The 12,291-nt window shown below is 35.5% G+C and overlaps 1 protein-coding gene across 5 annotated transcripts in view; it reads right to left on the bottom strand.

Moving 5' to 3' along the window:
• Positions 1–12,291, bottom strand: part of LOC106868837 (mitochondrial proton/calcium exchanger protein) — a 78,488-nt gene that overhangs the window by 62,832 nt on the left and 3,365 nt on the right. Inside the window, exon 1 of one of the 5 annotated variants that reach the window (XM_052975916.1) lies at positions 10,796–10,802. The exons of the other annotated variants lie outside the window; for them this stretch is intronic. The gene's annotated coding sequence lies outside the window, so the exon portion shown is untranslated. Of the gene's footprint in view, positions 1–10,795; positions 10,803–12,291 lie in introns of those variants that run through there. 5 annotated transcript variants of the gene reach the window in all.

The following is a 12,291-nucleotide window of genomic DNA, read 5'->3' as shown; positions in this document are numbered from 1 at the left end:
TATATATATATTTATATATATGAGATGCTCCATGCTTTCTATGCTTTTCTAAAGAAAAATTTATAATTATATATATATAAATATATATATATATATATATATATATATATGACAGGCTTCTTTCAGTTTCTAACAATCAAATCCACTTACAACACTTTGGTCAGCCCAGGATTATAGATGCCATTCAGTGGAACTGAACGGGAAACTATGTGATTGGGAAGTAAACTTCTTATTGCACAGCTGAAAGGAAGAACTCAACAGTTTGCAAGAGTTAATGAAATTATTTTGAATTAGTTTTTCTAATCACCCGAACAGGTTAGAAATGTATTTCTATGTATTTTGAAGTCAGCATAATAGTTTTTATGTATATTTATAATAAACATACATTCAACTGTATAAGAGGCTAAATCTTTGAATGAGGGACCTCTGTGCTAAGTGGATTTAAGACACTGTAGCACTCAACTCTGGATATAGGAGAGAAGAAGAATGCAAAGCCCATTCTTAGTTTATATCATTGAAATGTTTATAACTTTCTATGTAAACATTTTGTAATCAGCATCATAAGGAAACTTACAGATATGTGACATTTTAATCATAATAGCAGTGATTGACTTTCAAAATGTCTTAAATTTTCAACACTCTTACTGACAAGTTGTGATGTCACAGAATGTTCCAACACACATGTGGAATCCACTAGATTAGACAGGAATTGGTATGTTTGATAGATAGATAGATAGATAGATAGATAGATAGATAGATAGGTTAATATATTTAACCCTTCAGCATTTAGATTACTTTAGCAAATGTAAAACTTATTTATTCACACTGTTTTGAATTAGTCACGCATGATTTCATGGATTCAAGATTTTGATGATGTGATAATTTATTTTTAGAATGACATTGTAGGACGGGTGTGAGAAGCCACATCTGACTAGTTTGGACATAAAACAGGTAGAACATTTGGGCAGGATGTGGCTGGTTTAAATGCTAAAGGGTTAAAAGAGAAAAAAGTGTGTGTGTGTGTATAAACATAGCATTATATGTATTGACATATTCACAGATACATACAAACATAACTACACCCACCCACACACATTTATATAATGCTTATATGCTAAAGAAAATATAATATAAAGATCAACAAAAAAAAAAAAAACAGGAAACCTCTGTACAACAACTCAACCTACTAGAAACAAATTTGATCTCTCAGATCAAACCATGCCATCTTAATACAGACGATATTAGATAACTTAGTCCTAGATACCCCAAGATCAATGGCATGGTCACAACTGGAATGTCTTTGGTCATAGATCCTCTCAATTAGAGATGGCAACAAAACCCACTTATCCTGACAAAAAAAAAAAAACAATAAAAGACTTACACCAAAGTCAATAAACAGAATTAGACAAACAGATCGATAAATTGTTAATGAATTACTTATTATGAAAGATATGTAATTAAGCACAAAATACAAAGAGCTTATCTAAATTACAAACCTATTAAGTCTTAATACAAGATTGCTATTCACGTGAGCCTTGTCTGATTTGGAAAAATGTGGTATTTACCTATTTGCTGTTCAGTTGTAAGCAATATTATGAACTGCATCAGCCAGATATCAGTATGCAGAGATATATCTGAATGGGAGAAATTAATTAATTAATTTATTTACTTATTGTGGATTATTGCTTGGCCTCCAAAGCCAGTTTTAGGAGAAGGTGGGGAACAAAAAAAAACAAAAAAACTACTGATGGGTTATCTGCAGAACAAAGACTGGGTTGGATGCTTGCAATATAGAGGAGTCTGAAAAATGTGCTCAAGGGCCAGATTACTCTGTTCACCTATGTAAGAGATTAAGCCTGCTACCCTTAAACAGATAGAGTTCTCTCCATATTCAGTTAAAACACAAAAATAAGACAAATATAATATTAACTACAGCAACAATAAGTAGAAAGGAATTCATAGAAAGCCTTTTTAAGAACAACATAAAGAAAGCACACACACACGCCTATGTATATATGTGCACAAACATACTAGCAGCTAGTATTTAATCAATAAGGTGGAATGATTTCCTGTTAAGAACATTGACTGAAAGACAAATTGGTTGAAATTTATACTCTTAGAAAGACTTATTTAGAGAAAGGTATATTTGGAGAAAACCAAATTGGTTGGAAGACAATTGATTGAAAAACTTAGAAAGAAAAAGAAAAAAAACAACTAAATATTTGTTGAATTATTAATATCTAACAAAAAATTATTATCTAAGCAATTCTAAATTTAATAGGGTATGTAATAATAATTATAATGATTTCAAATGTTGGCACAAGGCCAGCAAGTTCAGGTAAGGGGTGAGCTGATTATATTGGTCAAATAGTAGATATTTCATTGACCCTGAAAGAATGAAAAGGCAAGTCGGCCTTGACTGAATTCAAAGTCAAAACGGAAAGATAGACGAAATGCCACTAAGCATTTTACCTGTGGTGTTAATGACTCTGCCAGCATGCCATGTTAATAATAATAGTAATAATATCAACAACAATAATAATAATAATCTTTAACACCTCTACATTAAATTGATTAGTAATTAAATATCAATTCAGTAAATACAATTTGTGTATTAGATTAAATGCACAACTTGTATTTAACAGATATAATTGTCCCTTTGCTTATAAATAACATTAAAGGGAGTCAAAATACCACTCTAGTGATTTTATATATATACACACACACACACACACATGCACACACACACACACATACATGCACACACACACACACACACATATACATGCACACCAACATATACATGCACACTCACACACACATATATATACATGCACACAAACACACACATATACATGCACACACATACACATGCACACACATATATAGGTGCAAGAGTGGCTGTGTGGTAAGCCGCTTGCTTACCAACCACATGGTTCCAGGTTCAGTCCCACTGTGTGGCACCTTGGGCAAGTGTCTTCTACTATAGTCTTGGGCCAACCAAGTAAGTGGATTTAGTAGATGGAAACTGAAAGAAGCCTGTCGTATATATATGTGTGTGTGTGTGTGTGTGTGTGTGTGTGTGTGTGTGTTTGTATGCCGGTTTGACAACCGAAGCGGACAACCGCTTGACAACTGATGGTGGTATGTTTACGTCCCCGTAACTTAGTGGTTTGGCAAAAGAGAATGATAGAATAAGTACTAAGCTTACAAAGAATAGGTCCTGGGGTCTATTTGCTCAACTAAAGGCGATGCTCCAGCATGGCCGCAGTCAAATGACTGAAACAAGTAAAAGAATATATATATATATGCATACACACACACATGTATTTCATGTTACGCTAATTCCTTCATGTTTTAACTGAGGAGGGATGCATTTCCTGTCATATATTACGCAAATTTGAAACATATATATTAAATGATTTCAAAATATCACAATTTCGTTTGACGTCATTATTACAAACTTGTGTGTATGTATACATACACACACACACGCACAGACATATATATTATAGGCAGGTACACATATGGATGTAAATCTATGTTGATATTGAAAAAGACACTTTATATTTGTATATCTCCCTTGTAAAGAGAGCCATAAGTATTTAATTACTCAATCAGTCATCATAAGAACTCTACTTCAACAAGACAGTTTTTATAGAAGAGCTTTTAGTGTAAAGTTAATAGTTTATTAGAAGGTGTTACTGATGTATAAAAACTGAAAATGCTATAAGTATAATATGAAAACAGAATTCAATCTTGATCAGTTGGAATTTATTACCGCTTATGCATACAACACATCCATTTTAATATCTTACAGTGCCACATTCACCATTCTGACCAAACACATCCAGTAATGTTATCCATTCTGATTAATCCAGGCAACTACTTTTATACATAATATATGTTTGCAAAAAGTTGCACAGGAGTAATGGTTCTTAGATGTGATTGATTATATAACAAAAGCCACCTATGACATAATGGAAGGTGAATTAGCAGGCAAGTGGAAAGAACTTCACATCCACAGGATTCTAGTAAAGTATCTAAGTCTGATTACTTATTTGAGTGTGAAAGAGAGAACAAGATAGTGAGGGAAAGGAGAAATGATAGACAGCCAGAGGAAAGGATATACAGATCCTGTATTACGCCAATTAGTACTTTAGTGTGAGGCATTAGTACTAAAATAAAACATGAATTTCTGAAACCATTCCCAGAATTCCAGTCTACGTCATTGTATTCATTAAGTCTATTTGCTGGCTCTATTTAACACTGACAAGAATGCACAATGACATTGAACTGTTATGTCTAAATGACATTGAAATGTAGCCTTAAACTCCTACATGATTACTCATAACTGGACTGACCAGTTTCCTTGGTTTGTTTCAGCCAGTTTGTAAAATAATAATTATATAACTTGTTTTACAACCTAATTATGTAGTAATCCTTGATGAAGTATTTACACTCTGTTTACTGCTAGCTGTTTATTTCAACTTTTACTTTTAATGTGCTTACTAGGTAGGATAGGTACACAACTGTAAACTGTAAAACATTTACTTTAACCCTTTTGATACCAAACCACCTGAGACTACTGGTTCTATGATACAAACTTTTTGCTCGTAATTGATCTAAACTGAAATTGTCTACCAAAATTTCATGTTAATTCATGTTCCAAACACCAGCATAATAATGACTAAGTTATTTTATTAAATTCTTCATTTTTTAAATGAACTGAACAAAGGCAGTGTATTTCAGTAGAAATATGGTGACAAAACAGTTACATGTGTTTCTATGTAAAGTGATAGTTTGATAGGCATTGAAGCAGTACCATTCAATATATTTTTCTGGCAGGCATAATACCCAAATTTCCCAACTTTAATTCCAAATAACATCAGATTCTTTAATTTACAAGATAAAGTAATTGGTTGATTGTAATCAAAATTCAGAATTGCATCATATACCAAAATTGAAAGCAACCTGAGCAAAATTAAAAGGGGCTCATTTTTCGAATGAAAAAGACTAGATCCCCAGAATCTACAGATGTACAGAAACAAACTTTTAAGCTGCATGAGTATGTTATATGGGTTTCACTTGAGAAGAGAAACAGTATATCAGGAACACTGTTTATGTGGGTTGCACCTTGATTAATTATAAATATCAGACTAATTTCATGTTCAATCAGAGCTGGCCTAGGGGCTAGTGAGCAATAGTAACAGATGTTTTATCAGTTATGTATATCCAAAAGTCATCAGGACCATAGAAATGTAAAACTAGATTAAAAAAAAAGACATCATAATTGTCTTGGGAAAGGCTGGGAGCAATTAACTTTCAGATGATGTTTATGTATATTTTAAAAAATTTTCTAGTCTTTTAACACCCATTAAGTAAATAAATGAGTTGCTAAAATTATGAGAAAAAAAAAAGTAAAAAAAAAAAAGACCGGTTTTCTAGTAAATATATCTTACTAAACCACATTTTTAGATTATAGTCATTTAAGTTAATATGCCTGGTACTTATACTCTAGAGAGTTGAAGGACAAATTTGGTCTTTGATGAATTTCATCTTACAATTTACAAGGTTGAAACTATACACAAACTCACACATTTATCTTTTATTTGAGGAAGATGATAGTACCCTTGACAAGGCTTCCAAGACTAATGGGAGAGAGGGATGAAATCATCCTTAAACTGGAGATCCAACCCAAATGCTTACAATAGAGTGGGGTCTGCTAAAAGAACCCAAAGTGCCAGATGGTGATGTTAAACTGAATAACAAATTAAGGCTACTGTCCAAGTAAGCCATGGCAGTAATTGAACTCAGAATGCAAAGAAATGGAACAAATACTTATAAGACATCCAGTCAGATTTCCTCACAGTTCTGCCATATTTGAATGGTCAGAATTGTTATGCCTGACGAAGTGACCGACAGTATTCAGATACAGTTCAACCTGAGTTCAGATTTTGCCATGGTCAACTTTGCTTTTATCCTTCTAAGCAGTGATGGAAATGAAGAAGGTATGTAAGGGGACAACATTCCTCAACTTCTCAGCTTATGATGGTAGGGAAGTAGTGATGGAAATGAGTTTTCCTGAGACCCATTTCCATCACTCTGGTCATTAAAATATAACTCCAGTCAAGTACTGAAGTAAATTTAATTAACTATTTTTCTCTCAAACCCTGTGTAGCCTTGTACCAATATTTGCAATCATCAGTAATATTTTTCTGCTTGTCATGATATGTGTTCAAATGTTATACTTTCAACAAGCTTAACTTATGGATACCGTCATCAACCTTCATATATTTCTAGGTAAGGAAATGTATTACATAGTTTTTTAACCATGAACTGTTTAATGGCTGGACATGTTTTCAGGGAAAATTGCAAACAAACAGCAGTGCTTATATGATGGCAATGTTTGTTTACAAATAGTGCACAATTTCAAAACAAGGGGATATGTACACACACACATACAATTACAGGTTTCTTTCAGTTTCCATTCACTGGCAAAGCTTAGATCAGCCAGGGGTCATAGTAGATGACACTTGCTCAAGGTGCTGTACAGTGGGACTGAATCCCAAACCACAGGTTTGAAAGCAAACTTGTTAACTATATTGTCATGCCTGTGTCTAGAGTGTTTTCTGTCTTTCATCCACTGCATACTGGTTGCATCAGGACGTGGAGTGCACATATGTGTGTTACATCATTTTCTATTGAACATGGGCTAATACCGAGATATATTTCATGTCAGTGTATAAGTTGAGTCAGCTTCCCCCAGTGAATCTATGAGATTGCAAACAGAAACCAACCACATTTAGCAATCAGATGTCCAACGTAAATCATCAACCAACCAATCATGATTTCTACAGCAGACATTATATAAACAAGGCATAGGCATAGATCTAATATCTGACTTGATCATACAAATTCATATTTGCAGCTGCCTACCTTATCAATTTTGTAATCTCAGTAGGAACTGCAGTGAAACTCATAGCTGAGTTTGCTCCAAGCACAATGGAGTGTGTATCAAACCCCCAAAGAAGCCTTTGAGCAAGAAAAACAAACAATGAGATAAGTCCTAAGTGCAAACAAAGAGGATACAGCAAAGGCAGAAAAGTGTTTGCCATACTTATTGGGCATGCATTGCAACTATACAGCAAGCAATTGGATATACACGAATTTTTGTAGTCACATGGTTCTCTGATCTAGACCAAAACCTAGTTTTGAAAATGACAATGTACTTGGTTGATACAGGTAACTATTTCATCTTTGCCTTTGCTGTAGCAGTGAAGGTAGCATTATATAAAAGTACAAGCGATCAACCTCTTCCAAAATCTTACTGCTGAATATGACAGAGACTCTTTCAGAGGGTGACATGCCAGCAGATATAGTTTTGCCTTGGTTGTATTGGTTTCCATGCTAATGTGATGAATACACATTGAGGCCTCCAACAACTGATTGGACATATGTGTATTTGTCACAAATTAGTCCAAAATAATGCACCACTGTTAGTAGCTTCCATTTTGTTCCAGCACCATTCTCCAAGTAAAAATTTCATCTATGCAGTGGCATCCATAACAAAAACCACATCGAGAATTTATCACGTTTATGATGAAATCTGTGTTGTGGAATAATAATGAATATCTCAGCCACAATGTCAATCAAACTGAAGCCCTGGTACTTACTGCAAGAATGCCTATTACTGTTTTTGAAGAAAATGACTGCTCCAATTATTATCTATTTAAATTTGGAACGGTAAATTAGAGATTCTTCTAAGTGATCAACATTTTGCTACAGTCACCTCATCTTGCCCACTCATCCAGCCCAAACCTCTATATTACCTCACCTATTCTCACCCCACCCAATGTCCCTCAAGGGCATGTCTCAACACATCTCTACCATTATCACTCTCACTGCCACTCTCTTTATCTTACTGTCCAACTCAATCTTTGTTTTCCATGTAACTACTCAACAGCAAGACATCTATATCTGTCCCTTCTATACCTTAAATCTTTCAACTGCCACAAAGCCATACTCACTCAATACTACTCCCCACTCCAATTTGAGAGGCTTTTGTCCTGCAAGGTACTTGGTGACCATATCAATGCTGGTCCCATGTAAAAAGCACCCAGTACACTCTGTAAAATGGTTGGCATTAGGAAAGGCATCCAGCTGTAGTAGCCATGCCAAAGCAAACAATGTAACTTGGCGCAGCTCCTGGTCTTGCCAGCTCCTCTCCAACCCATGCCTGCATGGAAAACAGATGTTAAATGATGTCAATGATGTCAATGATGTCAATGATGTCAATGATGATGAGTTTCTTCTCAATACTTTGCAGTGAAATTTCTGATGACAAAATTAGAAATGAATTAAATGGATCCAAAATTAAAAGAGGATTATTTAAATGCATTGTTAATCCAATCAAATATTTTCCTCCTTTACTATTGGAGTCTTTTCTAAAAACATTCTCTCAGCAGGTGAGACACTGGAGTATTCTATCGATTCTATCTTCTAGTATAAAAACTTAAGCCTTCTGCAGAGATCAAGATTGCATTTGTTTGACCTAATTTTTAAATTCCAATATTAATTAGTTCCAGCATTGATATAACAGCAGGGACAGCGTTAAATTCAATGTCTGAAAAACTGAGAAGTAGCTCATTCTTTCATAAATCTTACAATATAGTTTCTAAAGAGTAAAAATCATTTAAACATTTCCTTAAACTATTCAATCAGTCTTAGTATTACTGATTGTGGAGGCGCAATGGTCCAGTGGTTAGGGTAGCGGACTCGCGGTTTCGATTCCCAGACCGAGCGTTGTGAGTGTTTATTGAGCGAAAATACCTAAAGCTCCACAAGGCTCCGGCAGGGGATGGTGGCGAACCCTGCTGTACTCTTTCACCGCAACTTTCTCTCACTCTTACTTCCTGTTTCTGTTGTGCCTGTAATTCAAAGGGCCAGCCTTGTCACACTGTGTCACGCTGAATATCCCCGAGAACTACGTTAGGGGTACACGTGTCTGTGGAGTGCTCAGCCACTTGCACGTTAATTTCACAAGCAGGCCCGTTGATCGGATCAACTGGAACCTTTGACGTCGTAAGTGACGGAGTGCCAGCAAGAACAACAGTATTACTGATTAACTGCGTATCATGACCATGCTCATCTTTAACATCTTTCTTGTTTTTTGTTGGAGACCTACAAAATCAATTGACAACTGTTCTCACTTTTTTAATGACATGAAAGTGGAAAGGTCTTCTGCAATAGGAACTACTTCACTAAGTTCAATTTATTGCTGATTGACATAATAACCATATTCATAACTGCAAAATCTGTTTTGATCCTCATCCTTAAATGTACCTTTAAACTCATCTTTGTTGCAAGGATCATTAGTTAAATTAGCTTTATCACAATTTAATTTAGTATATTTTTTGCAAAGAACATTCCAGACACCCAAACGCGGTCTATGTTTGCAGTTAATATCTCTACCAAATTTAACCATGGTACTTGCTTCAATAATTGTATTTTTTACCAAATCAAGGTTGGATTCAGAAAGTTTTGCTTAAAGAGTTTCAATATTAAAAAAAAAAAATTTCAGCAGGTAAACGTCCATAAAATTTGATCATTCCTGAATTCCAGAACATGCCAGACACATGTACATTTACATGCAACTGTTTGTGATTGCACAAAGAACTATATTTGTATAAAGAAATACTGACTTATTCAAAATTCCACTCTCCTTAAATTACTCCACTAATCACAAAACTTTTCCAAATCATAATGTTGTTGAAACATCTGCATTAAATGAGAACCTTTCTTTGATAGAAACCAAATGCAACTGCATTTCTAAAAAGTTTCCTTAGAATTTGGACCTTGAGAATTCTGGGAAAATGTCTTTGTGAGGCACACATAAAAGACTGTTTGCTGAATCACTCAAGCATTTTAAGACTGTCTAGCAACATATAAGTTTTTAAATAAATTTTCTGGAAATTCCTAAGAAACAGAATATAGTCCTAGGAATTTCCAGTTGTATTTTTAGCTCTTCCGGTCACAAACCTTCACCTGTCTTCCAAGTAAAGTGTCTTAATTGTTATGTTCACACATTGAAAACAATGACTCACTGAAACTACAGGAATTTTGTTTACTGGAGAATGTAAACAAGAACAGAGTTTCACTTGGGTGATATCATTGATACCACATAGAAATAACACACACACACCATTTTAACAATGTATCTCAAAGTAAACTCTCCCATAAATGATCCTTTTCTACTACAGGCACAAGGCCTGAAATTGATGGGGAGTGGGCTAGTCAAGAACATTGCTCCCCAGTGCACAACTAGTACTTATTTCATTGGCCCTAAAAGGATGAAGGCAAAGCTGATCTTGGCAAAATTTGAACTCAGAATGCAAAGACAGATGAAATGCTGCTAAGCATTTTGCCTGGCATGCTAATGGTTCTGGCAGCTTGGCACTTTAATTCTCCTATACATAAAATCTTGAATGGAAAAGATCTAAGGGCTACCTGTAGGATGTGAGCCACATGTTTGCACTCATGACAAATGTGTTAACCAATTACAATAAAGTAATTTTTACTCCTTCTACCAATACATACATAATAAGACATTATTTATAACTGTATCCACTACAAGGTACACCATTAAAATGCTATATTTAAATACTTCTTAATGCATCTACATTTATATTCCTAATGTAAACAGGCCTCAATTCTCACTTGTATGACTAAAGTATGTAATTTGATGGAAGAGAGACCAATGATTACTTTAGTGTAATAGGTTAGCACATCTTTTTCCAAGGGATTTATTTCTCAAAGCTTTTACATTTGTTTTCTGATGTAAACATGTTTGTACACACACACACACAAACATTCATATATATTGATAAACATAAGATGTGCAGCAATATCAAAGGAAGGCTAATTGGGAAGATGGTTTTTGTGTGTGGCAAATGCTCAGGGGCAATAAACACTGAAAACGTGCAGCGAACAGCTTCCGTCACATTCCTGGGGGAAAAAACTACAAGTAGATGATAGTTTCCGTTACCTATTTGACCAAGTTAGTAGCGGAGTGGATGCTCTGAAAGTGTAGCTGCTACAGTAAGGATAGCCTGGGCAACATTCAGAGAGCTCCTACGGCTGCTGATAACAAAGGGCCTCTCGCTCAGAGTAGAAGGTAGGCTGTATGACGCATGTGTGCAAACAGCTATGCTGCATGGCAGTGAAACATGGGCTGTGAGTGTTGAGGACATGCATAAGCTTGCAAGGAATGAAGCCAGTATGCTCCGCTGGATGTGTAATGTCAGTGTGCATACATGACAGAGTGTCAGCACCTTGAGAGAAAAGTTGCACTTAAGGAACATTAGATATGGTGTGGAAGAGAGAGGACTGTGCTGGTATGGTGATGTGTTGTGAATGGATGAGGATAGTTGTGTGAAAAAGTGTCACACCCTAGCAATTGAGGGAACCTGCAGAAGAGGTAGACCTGGGATGAGGTGGTGAAGCATGACCTTTGAACATTGGGGCTCACTGAGGTAATGGCAAGTGACTGAGACCTTTGGAGATATGTTGTGCTTGAGAAGATCCAGCAAGCCAAGTGAGACCATAACTGTGGTCTATGCCAATGCTGTATAACCAGCCCAGTTAAGAGTACCCTTCAATCATTGGACAATAAACTATGCTTGCGAATATCAGTTGAAGCAAGTGAAATTGCTGTTGTGGCCGATGACAGTACCGCCTGATTGGCACCCGTGCCAGTGGAACGGTAAAAGCACCATTTGAGTGTGATCGTTACCAGGGCCGCTGATTGGCTCCTGTGCCGGTGCACGTAAAAAAAGCACCATTCGAGTGTGGTCGTTGCTAGTGCCGGACTGGCTCCTGTGGCAGGTGGCATGTAAAAAGCACCATTTGAGCGTGGCTGATGCCAGTACCGCCTGACAGGCATGTAAAAGCACCCACTACACTCTCAGCGTTATTGGCGTTAGGAAGGGCATCCATCTGTAGAAACTTTGCCAGATCAGATTCGAGACTGGTGCAGCCCTCTGGCTTGCCAGCCTTCAGTCAAACCCATGCCAGTATGGAAAGCGGATGTTAAACGATGATGATGATATATATATATATATATATATATATATGTATATTATATATGTATGTAGATATATGTATATACATATATGTATGTATATATATATATATATTATTATATATGTAGATACACATATATGTATGTATATATATATATATTGTTATATATATATATATATATATATATATATATATATATATATATAT

Source organism: Octopus bimaculoides, chromosome 2, assembly GCF_001194135.2.
Source record: "Octopus bimaculoides isolate UCB-OBI-ISO-001 chromosome 2, ASM119413v2, whole genome shotgun sequence".
NCBI classification, from domain to species: domain Eukaryota; kingdom Metazoa; phylum Mollusca; class Cephalopoda; order Octopoda; family Octopodidae; genus Octopus; species Octopus bimaculoides.
The sequence above is the reverse complement of the archived record's forward strand: the minus strand, read 5'-3'. Positions and strand labels throughout refer to the sequence as shown.